This window comes from Trachypithecus francoisi, unplaced genomic scaffold (assembly GCF_009764315.1).
Source record: "Trachypithecus francoisi isolate TF-2019V2 unplaced genomic scaffold, Tfra_2.0 Lachesis_group7, whole genome shotgun sequence".
In the NCBI taxonomy this organism is placed as follows: domain Eukaryota; kingdom Metazoa; phylum Chordata; class Mammalia; order Primates; family Cercopithecidae; genus Trachypithecus; species Trachypithecus francoisi.
The window spans coordinates 68,085,184-68,108,480 of record NW_022681472.1 but is presented as its reverse complement, the minus strand read 5'-3'; positions in this window follow the sequence as shown (position 1 = coordinate 68,108,480).

The following is a 23,297-nucleotide window of genomic DNA, read 5'->3' as shown; positions in this document are numbered from 1 at the left end:
AAAAAATCAACCATAGATACATGGTTTATTTTTCTGAAAAATAAATTACTAACATAATTTTCAAACTCTTTACTCACTCTCACTTGTATTCCTTTCTTATGCATGTAATTCATATTTACTATGGATTCAGAATAGTGGATCCTGTGAGTCAACTCTTCTGCTTTATTTTCTATCAAGTGTCCTCTAAAAATGGCATTTAGTGTCTTTTATGAAGATCTAAGGATTTGTACAAATCTTCCTTTATATGCATAGATTTCTGGGTGGTTTTAATGTTTCCTTTGGGTGGCTGTTTTGAGTTTCTGTGCACATTACAGTTCAGTCATGGTGAGATAATCATCACAGTAGACTCCTCTGATGTCTTATCAGCTGCTACTATTAGATAGCAGAGCATAATATGTCTGTTGATATCCAGCTGTTCTTGATTATAGCTGGAACCAAAGCAATTAAGCAAAGCTTTTTTGTAAAATAATGAATTTTCTCCATTAATTGTTTCTCTGAATAGCCTTAGTCTAGTAACTTTCAAACTATACACTCCTCCTCACCCCAGATTCTCATTTTTTCTTGTTGAAATGTTTTTCTCATTGAAATGTAATTCCCATATGAAATAACCCTTCTCTAGCTTCCTCTGCATTTGTTTAAAAAACCATCAACATTGCTTTTTAAACCACATGATAAAATATATGCAAAACATGCAGTTTATCTTAAGATTTGATATCAATATAGTATTTTTCTCTGCTGACACAAGAATTGTCAGTTTTATAAATTTCTCCCCATCATCATTGCAAACAAGGTTCCAGAGATACATATTTTCAGAAAGCAGGAAGAGAAAAATCGTATATGACTTTATTGTAAATTCAGAATTTAATCCCAAACACTAATGTCAAATTGTTAAGCTGTATTGTGCCATATAGTAAAATGTATCTTCCCACATAAAGTAAGCCTGAATATAAAGGAAAAAAGTGAGATATCAGGACGATACTCTCTATCTCCTAATCCTCAAATATGAGTTTAGAGGTTTGATTGGGACCCAAAGTCATACTTATGAGATCCAATAAAGGGAAAGAAAAATCCAGACATTTGGGGGAACAGAAGAGGTGAGGTAAGCCTGAGTGCTGACACTTAAGTGAGATCAGACAGAAGGAGATGGAAAGAGATTCCTTAGTCCTTTCCCATAAAAGTAAACAGTGAGATCATTTATTATTATTACTTTTTTTCCTGGGGATTATGGAAGTCTAACTAAATAATCCAAAGAAAAGAGCGACTACCTGCCTACAACTACTTAATATTGAAATATTTAATGTGATCCACCTAAGTTCAACAAAGATGCAGGAAGGATGCCTAGTTTCAATACCTCTATTCAATATTGTACTGAAAGGCCTAGTAATTACAATAAGGTAAAATATGGATGAAAAGAAAGAAAGAAAAAAGAAACACATAATAATTGAAAAGGAATAAAAAGGTTCCCTATTTGCAGATGAGATGATTGTTTACACAGAAAATCCCAAGGAATGCAGTCAACTAAAGTTGTAGGACACATGTCAGCATAAAAAAATTATGTGAATTCATGCAACCAGTAATCATTTAGAAAATAATTTTTAAGTTAATTTATAACAATATCAACATTATTAATAAATAATTTTAATATAAGTGTATTAATACATACATTTAAGAAAATTGTGTCACACTTTTTGTGTAGGTATGCATTTATACCTATATAAATGTATAAGTATACTACTCTTATGAATTTGAGGATTCATATTTGTTTGCACAGACTTGTATGTAGACACCCACAAAACCCAGAAACTGACAAACTAACTTTAAAGTGTTAAATTAAAAAAAAAAAAATAGAACAAAGAACGAAGAAAACAATTTCCCAAAGGAAGAGCAATGTTGGAAGCCTTTCATAAGCCTGATTAAAGATTTATTCTGAAGATGTATAATCAAAACACTGTACTATTGACCAAAATGTAGATATATAAATTACTCAACAATAGAGAGTCCAGGAATTAAATCTTCACACTTCAAGCTAAATGATTTTTGACAAAGATGCAAAATAAAGTCAACTAAGGAAAGGAAACACTTTTCAACAAATGGTCCTGAAACAACTGAATACCCATATTGTGTGGGAAGGGGAACTCACCAATACATCAAATTATGCTCAAAAATTAGCTTTCAATAGCTTATAGCCTAAATGTAAAAAGAAAATCTATAAAATTGTGAGAAATCCTGGGAAAAATTACTTAAGGACTTTATTAGGAAAAGATGCTAGAAAGCAAGTCAAAACCATGAGTTAGAAAAGAAAAGCTTGATTAATTGGTATTTAACATTATCAAAAATTATTCTCCTCATACAACCCACTGCTCAAAGGCATAAGAGAAGACACAAACAAATGGGAAAACATTCCACTCTTGTGGATAGGAAGAATCAGTATTTTTAAATTGGCCATACTGCCCAAAGTAATTTATAGATTCAGTGCTATTCCCATCAAACTACCATTGACTTTCTTCACAGAACCAGAAAAAACTACTTTAAAATTCTTAGAGAACCATAAAAGAGCCCATATAGCCAAGACAATCATGAGCAAAAAGAACAAAGCTGGAAGCATCACACCACCTGACTTCAAACTATACTACAATTCTACAGTAACTAAAACAGCATGGTACCGGTACCAAAACAGACACGTAGACCAATGGAACAGAATAGAGAAATCATAAATAAGACCACATGTCTACAGCCATGTGATCTTCAACAAATCTAACAAAAACAAGTAATGGGGAAAGGATTCCCTATTTAATAAGTGGTGCTGGGAAAACTGGCTAGTCATATGCAGAAAACTGAAACTGTACCCCTTCCTTACACCTTATATAAAAATTAACTCAAGATGGATTAAAGACTTAAATGTAAAACCCAAAACTGTAAAAACCCTAAAAGAAAATCTTGGGAACACCACTCAAGACATAGGCATTGGTAAACATTGTATGATGAAATCACCAAAAACAATGGCAGCAAATGCCAACATTGACAAATAGTATCTAATTAAACTAAAGAGCTTCTGCACAGCAAAAGAAACTATCATGAAAGTGAAGTGGTAACCTACAGAATGGGAGAAAAAATTTGCAATTTACCCATTTGACAAAGGTCTAATATCCAGAACTTACAAGGAACTTAAACACATTTACAAGAGAAAAACAAAAAATGGGCAAAGGACATGAACAGACACTTCTCAAAAGAAGAAATATATGTAGCCAACAAACGTGAAAAAAAGCTCAACATCACTGATAAGTAGAGAAATGCAAATCAAAACCACAATGAGATATCAACTGATGCCAGTCAGAATGGTGATTGTTAAAAAGTCAGGAAAGAATAGATGCTGGCGGAGCTGTGGAGAAAAAGGAACACTTTTACACTGTTGGAGGGAATGTAAAGTAGTTAAACTCATTGTGGAAGACAGTGTAGGGATTCCTCAAATATTCAGAATCAGAAATATCATTTGACCCAGTAATTCCATTATGGTGTATATACTCAAGGAAATATAAATCATTCTATTATAAAGATATATGCATGCATATGTTTATTCCAGCACTATTAACAATAGCAAAGACATGGAATCAACCCAAATGTCCATCGGCAATAGACTGCATAAAGAAAATGTATCCCAGCACTGTGGGAGGCCGAGACGGGCGGATCACGAGGTCAGGAGATCGAGACCATCCTGGCTAACACAGTGAAACCCCGTCTCTACTAAAAAATACAAAAAACTAGCCGGGCGTGGTGGCGGGCGCCTATAGTCCCAGCTACTCGGGAGGCTGAGGCAGGAGAATGGCGTGAACCCGGGAGGCGGAGCTTGCAGTGAGCTGAGATCCGGCCACTGCACTCCAGCCTGGGCGACAGAGCGAGACTCCGTCTCAAAAAAAAAAAAAAAAAAAAAAAAAAAAAAAGAAAATGTAGTACATATGCACTATGGAATATTACGCAGCCAAAAAAAGGAGTGAGATAATGTCCTTTGCAGGGACATGGATGAAGTTGGAAGCCATCATTTTCAGCAAACTAACACAGGAACAGAAAACCAAACACCAACATGTTCTCACTCATAATTGGGAGCTGAACAATAAGAACACATGGACAGAGGGAGGGGAACAACACACACCAGGGCCTGTCAGAGAGGCAATGGGAGGGAGAGCCGCTGGATAAATCACTAATGCATGCTGGGCTTAATACCTAGGTGATGGGTTGATAGGTGTAGCAACCCACCATGCCACACATTTGCCTATGTAACAAACAGTTACTTTGGGGAAAAAAAAACCATATATATATATATTTGTATACATACACACACATATATATCTTTTACAATTGTGTGAGTGAATTCCTTATAACAAATAATATATGTATATATTTTTGTGTAGAAATACAGCACACGAAAGACTTTACACCCCCTCCACACACACCACGTTTACATGTGTGTGTGCATATATAGACACACACTTCCCCATATTTGTAAATTATACATACAACAAATTACTCCTGTTCAATTTATGTAAAGAAATCTTACAGCTTACAGCTTACGTGGGGTATGTGTGGGTGTGTGTATGTGTATGTGTGTGTGTAGTCTCCCATTTGCTCTATTTCTCTGAAGAACCTAGACTGATGCATTGACAGAGAAGAGCTCAGTGGACCACAAGAGGAATAAACTACATAGAGATAGGAAGAATTTTCTGGGGGGTATAAATACATCTTTAACTTGAATATGCTGTTAGTTTCACAGATTTATTCAATATCAAATGTCATTTGTATACTTTAATTAGATAAAGTATACTTATGCAAATTACTTACAATAAAGTTTCTTTTTAAGAAAATAAAAGTGACAACCCATGAATGATGTTCTGAACAGTGTTTCTATCATGCCAGCACTAGGGCATAGACCAAGTCCCAGTCCTACACTAATCCATGCTATTAATGTATATCAACCTCAGAAGAAGTAGAAGATAGCTGCGAGAAAAAAAACAACCTCTTCCCTACTTAAGACAACATTACTGAAATTTAAAAATAAATAACTATTCTAGAATTTAAATGTATCCTTCTCTACCACAGTGGCACTGATATTGACAAATACAGAACAATATGCTTTGTTTGTTTGAGAAGGAGTTTCGCTCTGTCACCCAGTCTGCAGTGCAGTGGTGAAATCTCAGCTCACTGCAACCTCAGCCTCCCAGGTTCAAGTGATACTCCTACCACAGCCTCCTGACTAGCTGGGACTACAGTTGTGCGCCACTGTTCTCAGATAATTATTGTATTTATAGTAGAGAGGGGGTTTCACCACGTTAGCCCGGCAAGTCTTGAACTCCTTACCTCAGGTGATCCACCCACCTCAGCCTCCCAAAGTGCTCGGATTACAGGTGTGAGCCACCGCGCCTGACCAAAACAATATGCTTTGATAATTGCTGAACACTATAAGAAACCTACAGGAATTAGGGACTTAGCAAAGAATTCTCAGTTTTCTATTATCTACACAAATTGCTAGTTTTTTGTTTGATCCATTTTTTTTTTAGATTTCTTTCTCACAAAAAGGAGATCTAATCATTTCCCATTCCTTGAGTTCTTGGAGTCAGTGTGTCATACAGCATACAGCATATATTTAATATTAAATAGTGGCATCTTTTTCATTGTACTAATTTTTCATAATTCCAAAAAAGGAAAAATTCTAGCTTAAATTTTGTTTGTGTTTTTTGTATTTTTTAAAATTGTATAACTTTTATTTTTGTTGACAATTGTATCTATTTATAGGGTACAATGTGATGGTTTATTTATAGGGTACAATGTGATGGTTTGATGCATGTATACATTGTGATGATACATCAGGATAATTAACATTTTCATGACCTTGCACCCTTATTGGTTTTTGTGCTGAGAACACTTAAATTTTATTCTCTTGGCAATTTTAAAATATACAAAACATTACTATGAACTATAGTCACTATGAGCACAATGGATCTCAAGATTTCTTTCCTCTTGCTAACAACCATCTTTTACAAGAAGGACGACCCCTCTTCACTTTGAGGAAGTAAGAAAATAGCACTCTTGGAACAGAAAATAGGACATGAGCCGTTAATAAGCAATAATGATCCTCAAGAAACATTGGATGTCCATTATTTAAAAAGTATAATGTTGAATCCAGACTACTGATAACTCTCCTAGCATATGTGAATACTCACTGGGCAGAATTTGACACAGAAACTCTATTTGAGGCTGTTGAACATTATTTTGTTGAACTTATCTCATATACCTGACATCAGCTGCTCAAAATCTGATGCCACTTTGATATCTGATACTCAGGTTAAATCTTGAATTTTTATATTTCTTTTTCTTAAATCCTAAGATTTCACAGAATAAATTAAGGATAATGTTAATACTTTACAATAATGTTTTGTAAATGGTTTGAGAACACAAGTAACATGAATGTATTTAAAAAGCATAGCTCAGGCTGGGCGTGGTGACTCACACCTATAATCCCAGCATTTTGGAAGGCCAAGGTGGGCAGATTGCTAGAACCCAGAAGTTCAACACCAACCTGGGCAATATGGAGAGAGCCTGTCTGTACTAAAAATACAAAAAAAAAAAAAAAAGCCAAGCATGGTGGTGCATGCCTGTGATCCCAGCTACTCGGGAGGCTGAAGTGGGAGTACTGCTGGAGCCTAGGGGGTGGCAGAGGCTATAGTGAGCAGAGATCATGCCACTGCACTCCAGACTGGGCAAAGCAAGGCACTGTCAAAAAAAAAAGAAAAAGAAAAAGATTTAAAAAAAGCATAGCTCAGCTATGAAAAGTAGAGGTGTAAGATTATCTTGCACATTGATTATCTTATAAATCAATTTAGAGAAAATTCTTAAAAAGGAGGGGACTACTTTTGTGAATATATAATTAAAATTCCATATATAAAAGCAATGAAAATAATAACACCTAGAAATTCTTTACTTTGCATGCATACTTTACATATTAGCTTCTCTGAAACTACAGGAACTCATTTTATTCCTAGTATCTCTTGTAAAGTCTGATTCATAGTTCTGTAAGCATTTGTTGAAACAAGAGCAAAAAACAATCTTAGCAATTTTATGGACTGCCAATTTTGAAAGAGGCATGAAGATTCTCATAATTTTTCACTCTCAAGGGAGAATAGTCCAAGAAATCTCAATATATCTCTAGGACACTTGAATTATGTTGCTGGAATCTATCCATAATTACTAGAGTTGTTAGTGAATAAAGTAAAAAACAGACCAAAAATATATATGACTCAGAGATAACTTAGTTGTCTGAATAATATCAAGAGAAGTTTTGGCTTCTCTTAACATATATGGGTTCACAAATATGTTTACTATTACAGTTACTGAAAATAAAATTTACAGTAAATGAATTATTATGCAAAATTGTTACAGTGTATTTCACAACATATACTTGCAATGGATGCGCACAAATTCATTTATTGGACATAAGGTTTTTCAAGTGAACTGAATATATAATAGCAATCAAGATAATTAGGGTTTGTAGCATCCATAAATATACCAAGACATTCGTTTCATGTGATTTGAATTTCATGAATTAGACCATTGGTTTTAAGAAGTTCTTGCTTATTGCATTATCCATCTACTAAAATTTTCTGACATCTTAATGGATTCCTAATCACTAAATTCATTAATCAACATTTTCTTCTTCTAACATATCAGTGTAGGTCCTCTGTAGTCTAGCCCTTCTACTGATAACTAATGCATACTCAAGATGAAATATGGAGAAGAACTAGTGGAAAATTCAGAATAGTAAACAAATGCAAGCATATTGTTGGAGGAGTTAAAACTTGAAACTTTCCATTGTTTTTTGGCTTTTTCTTGATGGTGGACCAGGGCCTCAAGTCAGTAAAGTGTAGATGAATAAATCTGATTAAAACCTGCCGTATTTCTGACTAGAGGAACGAGGAAAAGGAGTCTGTGCAGGTGAAACTACAGAGAGTGAAGAGAAATCCCAGAGAGGAGAGAGGAGACAAGGGGATTTCTTAATTTTGTGTATGGGCCTTACTTAAATCTCTGGCAGACTGATGAATTATGAATACATAGGACAGACTCACAGTAGAAAAATAAAGACTTAAGAAATTACACTAATATTTAAGCCTGTATCTACTGAAGATGAGAGAGTTTATAGTATAACCAGGTTAACTACTTGTTCAAAATGAAAATATTAACTTTATTTTTTCTGAGAAATGTAACAGAACTCAGAGTCCATACATTATAATATTCCAGTATCTGGGAAGCAATGCCATTTTACTCAGCATTTTATATTATCACTTACATCATGGAGGATAGTTTTAAATATACACCTGCCATATGACACAGTGTTTCCACTGTGTTCTGTCCAAGGGAAATGATAATATACATATACCTAAAGATCTTTTCTAAAAATATTCCAAAAACTGGACAAAAAACTATCAATTGATGAAGAGACAAAGATATTTTGGTATATCCATGTACATGAATACTGTTTATCAATAAAAAAGCTACTGATGAACATAGCAGCATGATAAATCTGAGTGGCACAAAAGGCAGTAAAAAAAAGATATACAAAAAGTCACACTGTACCAATTCATTAATATAAAATGATGGAAAATGCTAATATATTGGTAGTGACAGAAAGTAGACTATCATTGGTTGCCTGGCAGTGTGAAGGGAATGATGGATTAAAAAGGTATAACAGGACATTTCTGGCTGAAGGAAATATTCTATGTATTGATTGTGTATTCTCTTCCTAGGTGTATGCATCTGTCACATTTTGGAAATTTTACTCTTTAAATATGTTCAGCATTTTGCACATAAAGTATAACTACCAACAAAATGCTTAAAAAGACGTTGTATGATTATTTTTAAATGTTATATTGTCAATTTTCTGAATGTTCATCCTGAATGCTTTTAGCTATTGCTTTCCATCATGTTGCATTTGTTTTTTTCTATAATCCTTTTTCCCCCCAGCCAGATCATCTACAGATTTTCATCTTAAGAAAACAGATTCCCAAAGAGTCTGTTCCCTAAACTCTTCCCTCCTTTCTGTAGTGTTAACTTTAATTTTCATGAAAATATTCTGCATGACTTGGTCTTTGTTGTCCTTTCTTCTAAAGCCATACTGCATTTCCAACTGGCTGATTAGGTGGTCTAGGTGAATTACCAATTGAATTTTAAATTTCAGTTTTCTGAAACAAACCAAGAAAGCATTTTGTTTTTGCTGTCTTTTGAATGTTTTGTTTTCATCAATAGCAACAACCCACTCCCTATTTGCCAGTTTTAACTTTTTAGTTTCTTCCAAGACTGATTTATTCAATGTCTATTTTAATTGGTTTAAAATCAAATAACTTTTCTATACCATATTATGTTCTTAGAATATGATCTTTGCCATCAATTGTCACCACAACCACCATGACTTTTAATGATTTCTTTTTTTAATTAAAAATGATCTGCTCTAGGCAGGGCGTGGTGGCTCATGCCTATAATCCCAGCACTTTGGGATCCCAAGGTGGGCAGATCACCTGAGGTCGGGAGCTCGAGACCAGCCTGACCAACATGGAGAAACCCTGTCTCTACTAAAAATACAAAAATTAGCCAGGTGTGGTAGTGCATGCCTGTAATCCCAGCTACTTGAGAGGCTGAGGCAGCAGAATAGCTTGAACCTGGGAGGCAGAGGTTGTGGTGAGCCAAGATTGGGTCATTGCACTCCAGCCTGGGCAACAAGAGCAAAACTCCATCTCAAATAATAATAATAATAATAAAAGATCGTCTCTTTTATAATTGTTATTCATTAAAATGCTTTTTAGTGATGGTTAACAATTCTCTATTCATTGTATGTAGGCCCACGTATATGCTCTTAAGTATTAAAGCAATTTCAAAAAATTTATTTATTCTTTATAAAAATAAAGAATAATTTGTAATTTGTCTGAGGTCACACAGAGAGAAAATGCAGGAGCCTATACCTGACCTCAGGCATTCTATTTCATTTTAATTGAGATTAAATTTAGATAACATAAAATTAATTATTCTAAAGTGTGCTTTAAAATGGATTTTAATGTATTCATAACATTGAGCTATCATCTCTCTCTAGTTTGAAAACTTTTTCATCATCCTTTAAGAGAACCTCATATGTTTTAACTACTCCTCATTCTTCCCTTCTCTGTGTGAAGTGGTAACCAGGAATCTTGTTTCTGTTTGTAAGGATCTTCCTAATCTAGATATCCTATATAAAAGGAATCACAATATATGATATTTGTGTCTGGTTTCTTTTCACTTAGCATAATGTTTTCAGGTTTATTCTGGTAAGTGGCAACATTTAATTCCTTTTTGTTACTATATAGTATTCTGCTGTGTGTATGTACCACAATTTGTTTATCCATTTATTTGTTGATAATCATTTGGACTGTTTTCAACTTTTGGCTATTGTTAATATTGCTGCCATAAATATTTATTTACATGTTTCTCTTTGGGCATATATTTTCATTTTAGAAAGTCTTTCAATTTTAATAGCTAATGATGGAACAAATTAGTTGAAAATGTATTAAACAGTCATTAAAAAACCCAGTATGGTTAGATCTTGGAAAAAATTGCAGTTACCATGGCTTGTAACTAAGCAGAATTATTTTGACCTCTGGTGTCAGTAAAGCTTAGAGGACTCCTAATTTAGAACAGAATCCTTGCTCTTTTCATTATACCCATTACTTACGAAATTGTAACTTGGTTTCTTTAAGTATGTACAGTCTATTTTTAAAAGTATATGCAGGCTGGGCATGGTGATTTGCACCTGTAATCCCAGCACTCTGGGAGGCCAAGGCAGGTGGATCACAAGGTCAGGAGATTGAGACCAGCTTGACCAACATGGTGAAACCCCGTCTCTACTAAAAATACAAAAATTAGCTGGGTGTGGTGGCGTGTGCCTGTAATCTCAGCTTCTCAGGAGGCTGAGGCAGGAGAATTGCTTGAACCCAGGAGGCAGGGGTTGCAGTGAGCCGAGATCACGCCACTACACTCTGGCCTGGGTGAGAGAGCAAGACTTTATCTCAAAAAAAAAAAAGGATATGCAGAGTGCCTCCTATGACCAGGTGCTATGGTAGAAGTTACAGATTCTTCTCATAAAGTTTGCCTTCCTAAGAAAATTTTAAAATATCAAATACATAAAAGAATTGTTTAATGGATGTTTCTAAAAACTGCCATGGAAGCATAAGAGAAAATATGACTGAGTTTGCCTAGAGGAGTCAGGAAATTGTTCATGGAGACATTTTGCTGAGACATAAACAATAAATATGAATTTACTAGGTAGGTAATGAAATGAAGACTTTTTCTGGTAGAATGAATAACATAAAGGCCATCAGGCAAAAAAACAAAATGTCTGCATGATGTTGCAGAATCTTCACAATTTAGACCCTTAGTTATACTTCAACATTTAGAAACTGCTGATAGTTTGCAAAACAGTGTATTTTTGGTGTTTTTCGTGTTTTGCTTTGGGTTTCTTTTTTTTTTTTTTTTGCCTTATTGCCCTTATGTTATTCATTCTACCACGAATAGTCTTCATTTCATTGCTGACTTTGTAAATTCATATTTATTGCTTATGTCTCAGCAAAATGTTATTTCTCCATGATTCTACATTACGGTGAGTTGTATAGTTATTTCATTATATATTACAATGTAATAATAATAGAAATAAAGTGCACAATAAATGTAATGGGGACTGCTAGCATAGGTGACTATTTTAGGGGCCTTCTTAATAACACGAACAAAATAATTATTTATAAAATAAAATATAATTTATTTTTATGTATAAAGGAGTCAAAAAGCTTCCTATATCAAAACCACAACTTAAAGTGTGAATCTGGTTAAAATGTCTGCAATAATAATTAATAGAATTTAGTAATCAATAAGGGAAATAACGAAAAGACTGACATTTAGAAATGAAATTTATATATAAAAATACCTCATAAAGAAGAAAAACAAATGAATACCACAGATGTGAAAAGCAATTTGATTTCACCAATAATTTAAATAAATATCAGAATAGAAATTAGAAGCTTATAAATCTTTATATACAATGGCACCATTCATTATAACCATATAATAAACTTTAGAAAACATAAGCGACAATATTAAGAGAGTACTTACAGTATATTCATAAGGGAATATTATTCAGTAATACAGGAAATGCATAACAAGTTTTACTGACAGCAAAATATTTTCAACATAGTTTTGAAAGGAAAAAATGAAAACAATATGGACAGCTTGGTTTCAAGTTCTGTATAGGTGGTGGGACTGTCAACTTTCTTTTGCGTGCTTAAATTTATTTCTAATTTATTTGTACAAGAATATGCATAGCTTTTACTATCAAAATATGTTGATATAATTTAAAAAACAGATTAAAAACATGAAACATTTTATCTATATAGTAGAAAAGCATCAGGAGAAAAGCAGACACTAAAATAATTGAAGAAAACAAAACTCAGCAATAATTTCAAATATCATTATATCTTATAGGATGATGAGTTTTATGTGACCATTTTATTTTTCAAATGTAATGGAACTAGAAACTTTATTGAGTATTCTATAGGGCTGATTGGGTCAAAAAGCAGACTGTAATAGATTGAAGTGTTTAAAGAGTAAAGATATTAAATCTAGCAGCAGTAACTTTTTCTTATTCACTGATGAAGCCTCAGAGCTTAAAACAGGTCTAGAATAAAATAGGCCTAAAACAAACATTTGTCAAATTAATGAAATGATTAAACAAATAAATTAGCACATATTTAGAAATTTGCTTCGAAAAAAGTTGCAAATGAGAATAGCGTGAAGTTACTATAAAGTAAATTAAATATATTGTCTTAATTTGAATTCTCTGAAAAGTAGACTTTGACAAAAAGATTTATATATAGTTAGATTATTTGGGAGATATTCCTAGAAGACATGAAAAGAAAAAAAAAAGATGTGTGGAAAATGAGACAAAGAAAAATAAGGAGAGATATTTGATGGCCCCTTGATCTCTGATATCTGTACTTTAGAGTTACATTTTATGTGATCATCTTCCTCGTATGTGTGAACAGTACTTTCAACTTGCTTCTGACCAACAGAATATGGCAAAGGCAGTGAGATGTTACACCATCATTATGTTATATGGTAATGGTGATGGGATATCCGTCTGGGGATTATGTTATATATTTAAAGGCTTCATCATGCTAGTAGACTCAAGCAAAAGAGTTTCCCCTTTGTTGGTTTTGAAGAAGTAATCTGCCATGTTGACAGAGTGCCCATGGAGAGGGACATGTGGCAAGGAGCTTCAGGAAGCTTCTAGGAGCCATGATCATCCCTGGCTGGTAGCCAGCATGAAAACCATGATAAAATATCAGTCTTATAACCACGATGAAATGAATTCTGCCAACAACCACATAAGTGTGAAATAGAACCTTGAGCTCCAGGGAGAACCCATTCCAGCTGACATCTTGATTACAGGCATCTGAGACACTGAGCAGAAAACCCAGTTAAACTGTGCCCCAATTTTTATCCAAAAAAACTGTGACATGGTAACATATAACAAATGTATGTTGTTTTAAGACTCTAAACTTTTGGAAATTTTTTTTCTGTAGTAATAGAAAACTAGTGGGCAGTAGAAGGAGAAAAGCCAATACAGTGTGCATTTGTGACTACGTTACCCTTTTAGGCAAGTGGAACTCAATTCAATGTAGTAGAGGAGTGGGGCTCTTAAAAACCATAGAAAATATTCCTCAAAATTTTCCCACTGAGGAAAGTAGGAAAAGCAAGACATTTATGTATTGATTCCCATTGCTCATTAGTTTAGGATTGCCTCCGGAGGACAGGTTATGCCTGTGTGAAGTTAGTCAACTCAGTTGGTCCTGGAGAACACTGTCAATCAGAGAAGAGAGAAACTGAGTGCACTGGTTGAAAGTGTCAACATACTGGGAACAGTTTACCAAAGTTGCAAGTACACTAATGTGGAAAAAAGGAATAAGGGTGGGCATAAATGAAATCTGCTATGTGCCACTTTTTGCATTGCTAAGATCCTCTCAAGGCCTGCATTGGGTCTACGATTTCTAAAATAAAACTTACAATGGAGGGTTAGTATAGTGATCTATGGTATACATTGTATCAACTGGTCCTGAGTTCATAACTGATGTTAACCATATGAGTCTATTCCATTGAGTGCAATAAGCAATAGTGCTAGAGTTTTATTTGGTTGTGTTGAAATTCACATATTTGAAGAAGAGTGTTGCCCTGCTTGTAGCATACTTTCTTTTTCCAACAATTTGCTGACTGTAAGCTTTTCTCAGTGCACATGCACACACAAGTCCATGCACATAGACATATATATTTTTCCAAAAATTTCATAAAATTGTAAGAACGCATTTTACAGTAAAAAGACATTTTATCGGAAGTCAAACATTAATTTATGAATGGCGTAACAGTGGCTTCAGGTAATTCTACACCTGACTGCAGAAAACATAAACAGTTACAAAAATCCGAATATTCATGTCATATAAGTCTAATGCCCTTTGGGTAGCGCCTACCTATATGTACCATATATTAATACTGAATTGATAAGAAAATTATCACACCTTTTTTCAATTGAATATATTGTGACTACTAGAAATCTATTTTTGTTTATGAAAACCATCCACTTAGCTGTTAACCTCTTGAATTTATGCTAAAATACAAATTTAAAAATGTAAATATTCAATTTGTTACAAATACATAGTGCCTGGCCAAAACATAGACCCTAAAATGATTTTCTTTATAGTCTCATCAAGATGTACTTAATCAGATTTTGATAAAGACACCAAGTTGAGGTTCACTGTTATCTTTAAAAAATTGCTCCCAATTTCATTCTCATACTGTGTTCAAACTTAAATTCCAAGAAAACATGCTCACTGAATGTTCCCACAATTCTGTGATGTATTATTGATTATAAAATGATTCTGGATAGTAAATTACCTAAAGTACAGCTGCTTTATAATGTATCTTATATACAAAATGTAGCCCTGAATTCCAGGGATTATCTTATTTCAAATTATAAGACCCAAAAAAGTATTATTTAGCTATAAAAGAAAGAAATGACATATTTAAACAAAGTGTATTTAAATACTTTGAAAATTGATGAATACGATTTTTTAAAATGTGTGTGTGCTTTGTACAAAATTTGTGCTCGGTATTTATTGTTTTTACTTTGGTGAAAAGGGGAAAAAATACAAAAACAAAAATTATTTTATAAATTACTTTGGTGAAAAAGAGAAGAAATACAAAAACAAAAATTATTTTATAAGTTACTTTGGTGAAAAAGACAAAAAATACAAAAACAAAAATTATTTTATAAATGCCATATATATTTAATTTTACACAACTCCTTAGAAACTCATTTTCCCATAAATACTTTATCACTTTTTTGAATTTATTAAGAATTAGAGAATAAAATTGTCTAATTCTTATCTAACTGCATTCATGTTTCTATATATTTTACTTATCAATTTCTATTAAATTTCTACTTTCTGAATTGTTTTTCTCATTCAATTAGAGAAAAATCATGATAGATGCACATGTTCCTGATTGGTCTCAGCTGATCATTGTTTGTGGTAATGAACTGCAATGATTTAATAGCAATTCCTGCAAGACTCAGTTTTTGACTAGCTCTCTAAGACCAGAGGTCACAGAGTCTATCACATTTATATTCTAATAAGTCCTAGTAAAATGTTGAAACAATAGGTGTGTCAAATATGTCATTAGTGAGTTAATTACTGAGGTTTTCTGTTCTTATCTTTTATTGTATTTAAAGTTTTAATTTCGTACTTTTATAAACTCAAAATAAACTAGTCTTCATCTTCATTCACCTTTTCATTAATCCATCCACCAAATTGTTGTTATATTCATTCATTTATCCATCCACCAAATTGTTTACACAGTGCTAGGAAGGGTAAACTGTGACAAGGTCTAAAATGAGAAGGCATAAGTCAATATAAAAATTCAGAGAGCTTTATTCCAAGCTCCATCTTACAACTCTGATGTTCAACAGGGACACTTTATTCTTCCTGGAAGAGAGATGAATGTTTGTGGAGTCCTCATAGCATAAAATGATACTTCTGGCCTCCTTACAAACAAGCCACTCCACAAAATAATCCCCCATTTTCCTCATCTCAGATTTTTTTTTTTTTTTGAGACAGAATTTTGTTTTTGTCACCCCAGCTGGAGTGCAATGGTGCAATCTTGGCTCACTGCAAACTCTGTGTCTTGGGTTCAAGCGATTCTCCTGCCTCAGACTCCCGAGTAGCTGGGATTACAGGCGCCCGCCACCAGGCCCAGCTATTTTTTGTATTTTTATTAGAGATGGGATTTCACCATGTTGGCCAGGCTGGTCTCAAACTCCTGACCTCAGGTGATCCACCGGCCTTGGCCTCCCAAAGTGCTGAGGTTACAGATGTGAGCCACTGCACCCAGCCATCTCAGATCTTTCATTGTTCTCTTTTTTCATGTGGGTCACCAGAGGCAGAAACTAATTTCCAGACCTGAGAGTGTCAGTAGTTATTTCATAATTACCTCTCTATCAATGACTAAAAGTTCTTGTTAAAAAAATTTTTGTGGGGGTGGGGGAAGGAGTCTCACTCTGTTGCCAGGCTGGAGTGCAGTGGTGCAATCTTGGCTCACTGCAACCTCCGCCTCCCAGGTTGAAGCGGTTCTCCTGCCTCAGCCTCCCAAGTAGCTGGAATTACAGTCGCCTGCCACCACACCTGGCTAATTTTTGTATTTTTAGTAGAGACAGGGTTTCACCATGTTGGCCAGGATTGTCTCTATCTCCTGACCTCGTGGTCTGCCTACCTCGACCTCCCAATATACTGGGATTACAGACGTGAGCCACCACGCATGGCCTAAATATTTTTAATCACATAATCAATATTATGTTCTTTCTTTTGGGAGTGATATTCAAATGCATGTATATAAGGGTTTTTTTTTAGTTACACAATGCGGGAATGTACAATGATAAAATTTAGTTTAGAATAACATAAGCTAATGTAAAATCTTTTGTTGTTGACCAAAAAATTTCAACATATGGAAGTTTCAATCTCTAGAAATTTGCAGATAAATCTGATACCTCAGTATCCACCACATATACAGAGGTGCGTTAAGTTTGTAATTCCTAAGATGTTACTACTGGTATTGTCTTTTAATTCATGATTTACAAAGAGACAAAACAAATTTATTTTGTTTGTTTGGCCTAGTTCCTCATCAATAGGACACGTAGGAACCTTAGGCCTCCATTTCCAACCCACTTGCATTCAAAACAAAACAAAACAAAACATAAATATGGTAAATATACTATTGATGAAAAGAGTCAAACTCTGTAAAATATTTGAAGAGATTCATCCTGAGCCAAATATGACTGACCAATGGCCTGTGACATGGCCCCAGGAGATCCTGAGAACATGTGCCTAAGTTGGTCAGACTACGGTTTGATTTCATACATTTTCAGGAGACAAAAGACATCCATCAATACATATAAGATGCATATTGGTTCAGCTGGAAAAACAGGACAACTTGAAACAGGGCAGGGGGACCTTACAGATAATAGGGTGAATTCAAAAATTTTCTAATTGTCAATAGGTTGAGAGAGTTACTTTATTGTCAAAAGACAACAGAAGGGAATGTCTAGGTTAATATAAGCGCTTGTGGAGACCAAGTTTCCCATTATGCAGATAGAATCAATAGAAGGGAATTTTTCTTATCAATTTAAAGAGTATGTGCTATTAATCTTAAGGACTCAGTTTTAATGTTAGTACTGTTCAGCTATGCTTGAATTCCAAGGAGGGAGGGCATAAGGAGGCATGTCCAACCCCCACTTCTCTTTATGGCCTAAACTAATTTTTCAGGTTAATTTTGGAATGCCCTTGGCCAAGGGGAGGGTCCATCAGTCAGTTGAAAGGCTTAGAGCTTTATTTTTGGTTTACAGTATTCTGGTTTTATTGTTAAAAATTAGTCCTCTTTAGAGATATTCAAGGTCTAGTATTTCTTATTTTAAAAAATAAGAAATTTCCTTTTTTTCTTTTTTTTGAGACGGAGTCTCGCTCTGTCTCCAGGGCTCTAGTGCAGTGGCCGGATCTCAGCTCACTGCAAGCTCCGCCTCCCGAGTTTACGCCATTCTCCTGCCTCAGCCTCCCGAGTAACTGGGACTACAGGCCGCCGCCACCTCGCCCGGCTAGTTTTTTTGTATTTTTTTTAGTAGAGACGGGGTTTCACCGTGTTAGCCAGGATGGTCTCGATCTCCTGACCTCGTGATCCACCCGTCTTGGCCTCCCAAAGTGCTGGGATTACAGGCTTGAGCCACTGCGCCCGGCCAAAAATAAGAAATTTCTTATTTAAAAAAATAATCTAGCTCCATCATTGGAACCATTGGAACTCTAGACTGATTTTTATGCTGGGATACAGGTTGGTGGACGTTGTGGTCTTGAGTAATCTTATCAGAGCAGTCTAACTGGGGAATCTGAAAACGCTGAAAAAGACAGGGCTTTAGTTTGTATAACACAGTATGAAGCACACTAAACTTAGCAAAACTCTGGGCAGTGGAATTTCCCATGAAATTATTCTGCTTCAGAAGATAATAGTAGTTATGACCATTAACCTTGAAGATAGTTCAAATTCCCACTCTTTTATAGGAAGATTTTGATTCCCCATGATCCTCTTCTGTGCTATGTAGCAGCAAGGATCAATAATAGTTGCCTCAGAAACTTTAGGGCTTCACAGATTTTTAGAGAAGAAAAAATTGTTGAGGCCAGGGAAATTCTCATTTTTGGACTAAGGAATACTTCAGAATTTTTAGATTATTTAAATAAGTGGAGATATTGTAAAATCCAAAGAACTACTTCCTACTATTTGATCTGTTGGAGGCTCTTTCTAGTCTTAATTTAACTTTGAAAAATATAATGCTGTGACAATATTTGTTCAGTAAATATTGACATGCATTAAGTATTTACGGCAATTTAATTTCATTTCAGACTGTTTTTTATTAAGTCTTTTAAAAATGATAATACACACACACACACACACTCACACACACTCACATACAGCCACACAGATAGAAGTCCATGCTAGGCATTTTCAATATATATTTTTTGAATAATTAAATCTAGATCAATAATAAAGTAACAAATTCAAATATTTCATCTACCTATAAAACCAATGATTTAAGTTGACAAAAACTGTCAAAATAAACTTTTTCAGAATTCTGGAATCTGAAAAATAGAAAAAGATTTGCAAAAACCAAGGAAATTCTCAGTGAGAAAAGAAGCTGCTAAATTTTGGTGAGAGAGCATGGCAACACTTTCCCACCTATTATCATCCACTCCAAAGCCCAGGGGTGACCTTGGGGACAGGGATCCACATTCCTGGTGCAGCTTGGTGGTGCCAGAGAGGTAAATATGGACCTTGTTCCTAACATTTTGTGGTTATGTGTTATAACCTGTCTGCTCCATGGGAGACCAGCACAGAGACTTGGCATGGTTTCATCTACTTTTAAACTTTATTAGGGCTGAGGCAGCTTCTTGGGTGATGTTTCTCGAAAACATCCAAAGGCAAAAATGCTTGCCCTACCACCTTGAGACAGCAGCAGACAGACTGGAGGCCCAGGACGGAAGAGGCTAAGGAAGGAAATACATAAGTGAAAAAGAAATTCCCATAAAAAAGCATTTCCACTAATTCTGAAAAATCTATAAGGTCATGCACATGCCCACCATTGGACATATGCTCAGAGAAAACTCTGTAAACAAAAAAGTATCTGAGACAAGTCTCAATCAATTTAGAAGTGTGTTTTGCCAAGGTTAAGGACAATGTCCAGGATCAAAAAACCACATGGAATCACAGGAATCACAGTATGTAGTCTGTGACTTTCTCCAAAGATAATTTCAAGAGCTTCAGTAATTAAATGGGAAAAGCAGGATGGAGAGGAAAACAGAAGGGTGTGGTCACATTACTGAATTCACATGTTGAAAGAAAAAAGAAGCAGGTAAGAGAATAGCCAATTATGTATTCATCGTGAGCTCAGTGAATTGACATGTTATATAAGATAAGGTGACATAGAATACCTACCTGTGGAGATATATAACGTTTTATCTGTAGCTATCTGCTTAGGAACAAAAGGAAAGTCAGCTTTTTGCACGACTCAGCTTTCCACTTACCTTTTTTCCTTTTGGCGCAGCGAATTCGGGTCCCAAGTTTTTATTTTCCCTTTACATCCTCATGCTTTCACTTCTGGCCGAGTTTTAGGCTTTATGCAAGAATGAAGTGAAAGCTAAATGACAGTTTTTAATGACCTGAAAGAGAGGTAAGGCTTGTTTGTTTGCTTAGAGAAATATGAAAAATTACTAACTGACCACTAAGCTATTAGAACATAGACTCTGGTGACCAAAAATGAAAAAAGGTGCAGTTTTTACAAAAATGATTTACAAAAAAGTTTTGACAAGCAAGTAGAAAAATAATGAGGAACAGGGAGAATAACCACAGCATATTATTCAAATTTCAGTTTTCAACAAGAGAGTATGAGGCATGTAAATAAACAGGAACATATTGCCCCCTCTCTAACAATGAATAATTAATAGTAGCTATGTCTGAGAAAGTTCAGACATTGGACTAACTGCCCAGAAAAAGACTTTAAATCAACTTTCATAAATATACTCCAAGAGCTAAAGTAAGCCAGAAGAAAAGTGTCTCACCAAATAGAGAATTTCTATAGAGAAATTATAAAAATAAATAAATAAATAAAAACCCTGCAGCTGAATCAAATAAAAAAAAAATTGCTACAAGGATAGAAAAGTAGATTTTTGCAGGTAGAAAAAAGAAACAGGGAACTTAAATATAGATAATTGAGATTAACTATTAATATTATTCAGCCTGAGGAGTTAATATGGTTAGGCTTTGTGTCTCCACCCAAATCTCATCTTGAACTGTAGTCCCCATAATCCCCATAATCCCCTCAGGTCAAGGAAGAGACCAGGTGGAGGTAATTGAGTCACAGGGTCGACTCCTCTATGTTGTTATAATGATAGTGAGTTCTCCTGAGATCTGACAGTTTTATAAGGGGCATTTCCCCACTTTGCTTAGCACTTCTCCTTCCTGCCACCTTGTAAAGAAAGTACCTTGCTTCCCCTTCACCTTCTGTCATGACTGTAAGTTTCCTGAGGCCTCTCCAACCATGCTGAACTGTGAATCAATTAAACTTCTTTCTTTTGTAAGTTATCCAGTCTCAGGCAGTTCTTTACAGTAGTATGAAAACAGACTAATACAGGAGTCAAAAGAAAAAAGAATGATGAAAAATGAACAGAACTCAGAGACCTAACAGATATCATGAAGTATACTGATGTATATATAATGAGCATTTCAGAAGGAGAAGAGTGAGAAAAAGGAGTAAAAGGAATTGGTCAAGAAATAGCAGCCAAAAAGCTTCCCAAATCTGAAGACATAAGCCTGCACATCTAAGAAGCTATGGAGCTCCAAGCACATAATCTCAAAGAGATCCACACCCAGGCAAATAATAATCAAACTTTCAAAGACAAAGAGCCAAAAATAAACTTATGTAAGCAGCAAGAGAGAAGTAACAAATTCTGTACAAGGGATCCATGGTTAAATTAAAAGCAGATTTCTCATCAGAAACTATGTAATCCAGAAGGCAGAAGGGTTGTGTAAAGTGCTGAAATAAAAAATTGTATATAAATAAATACACAAAAACAGAAGAACCTGTCAAGAATTCTATATCTAGTAAGACTAATTTTAGGAAAGGAAGGCAAAATTTAGACAGTCCTAGATGAAAAAAAAGACTGAGAAAGTTTGTCCCTAATAGACTTGTTCTACAAGAAACACTAAAAAGAATCCTTACGTTTGACATGGGAGGATTTTAGACAACAACTTAAATCTACATAAAGAAATAAAGCACTTTGGGAGGCTGAGGCGGGCAGATCATGAGGTCGGGAGATCGAGACCACGGTGAAACCTCGTCTCTACTAAAAAAATACAAAAAAAAAAAAAAAAATTAGCCGAGCGTGGTGCGTGGTGGCAGGCACCTGTAGTTTCAGCTACTCAGGAGGCTGAGGCAGGAGAATGGCATGAACCTGGGAGGCAGAGCTTGCAGTGAGTGGAGATCGTGCCACTGTACTCCAGCCTGGGCAACAGAGGGAGACTCTGGCTCAAAAAAAGAAAAAAAAAAAAAAAAAAAGAAAAAGAAAAAGAAATAAGATGGGCAAAAGTAACAGCATAGGCAAATAAAAAAAGGCAGTGTTATTGTATTTTTGGTTTATGTCTCCTCTTTTTTCTTTCCCCTTGTGCTTGAAAACACATATCTATAAAACAATAGTTGTAAATCTATGATAGTGGGTACATAGTGTATAATGTAACTTGTGACAATAACAACACTCAACAAGTGATACAAAAAATTAGAAAAAAAAATTTTTTTAAATGTATATTGAACCAAAAAGACTCTAAATAACCAAGGCAATCCTAAGCAAAAGAAACAAAGCTGGAGGCATATTACCCAATTTCAAACTATACTACAAGGCCATGATAATCAAAACAGCATAGTACTGGTGAAAAACAGACCCACAGACCAATGGAACAGAATGGTGAGCCCAGAAATAATGCTGTACACCTACAATCATCTGATTGCTGATAAAGTTGAAAAAATAAACAAGCAATGGGGAAAGGACTCCCTATTCAATAAATGGTGCTGGAATAATTGGCTCGCAATATGCAGAAGATTGAAACTGGACCCCTTTCTTACACCATATACAAAAATAACTCAAGATGAATTAAATAATTAAATGTAAAATTTAAAACTATAAAAACTCTGGAAGATAACCTAAGAAATACCATTCTGTACATAGGACTTGGCAAACATTTCGTGATGAAAATGCCAAAAGCAATTTCAATGAAATCAAGAAGTGACAAATGTGATCTAATTAAATTACAGAGTTTTTGCACAGCAAAAGAAACTCTCAAAAGAGTAAACAGATAACTTATAGATTGGGAGAAAATATTTGCAAACTATGCATCCAACAGAAATCTAACATCCAGCATCCATAAGAAACTTAAGCAAATTTACAAGCAAAAAACAAACAAATTCATTAAAAAGTGGGCAAAGCACAGGAACAGTCACTTTCAAAAGAAGACATACATACAGCCAACATACATATGGAAAAATGTTCAACATCACTAATCATTAGCGAAATGCAAATCAAAACCCCAATGAGATACCATCTCAC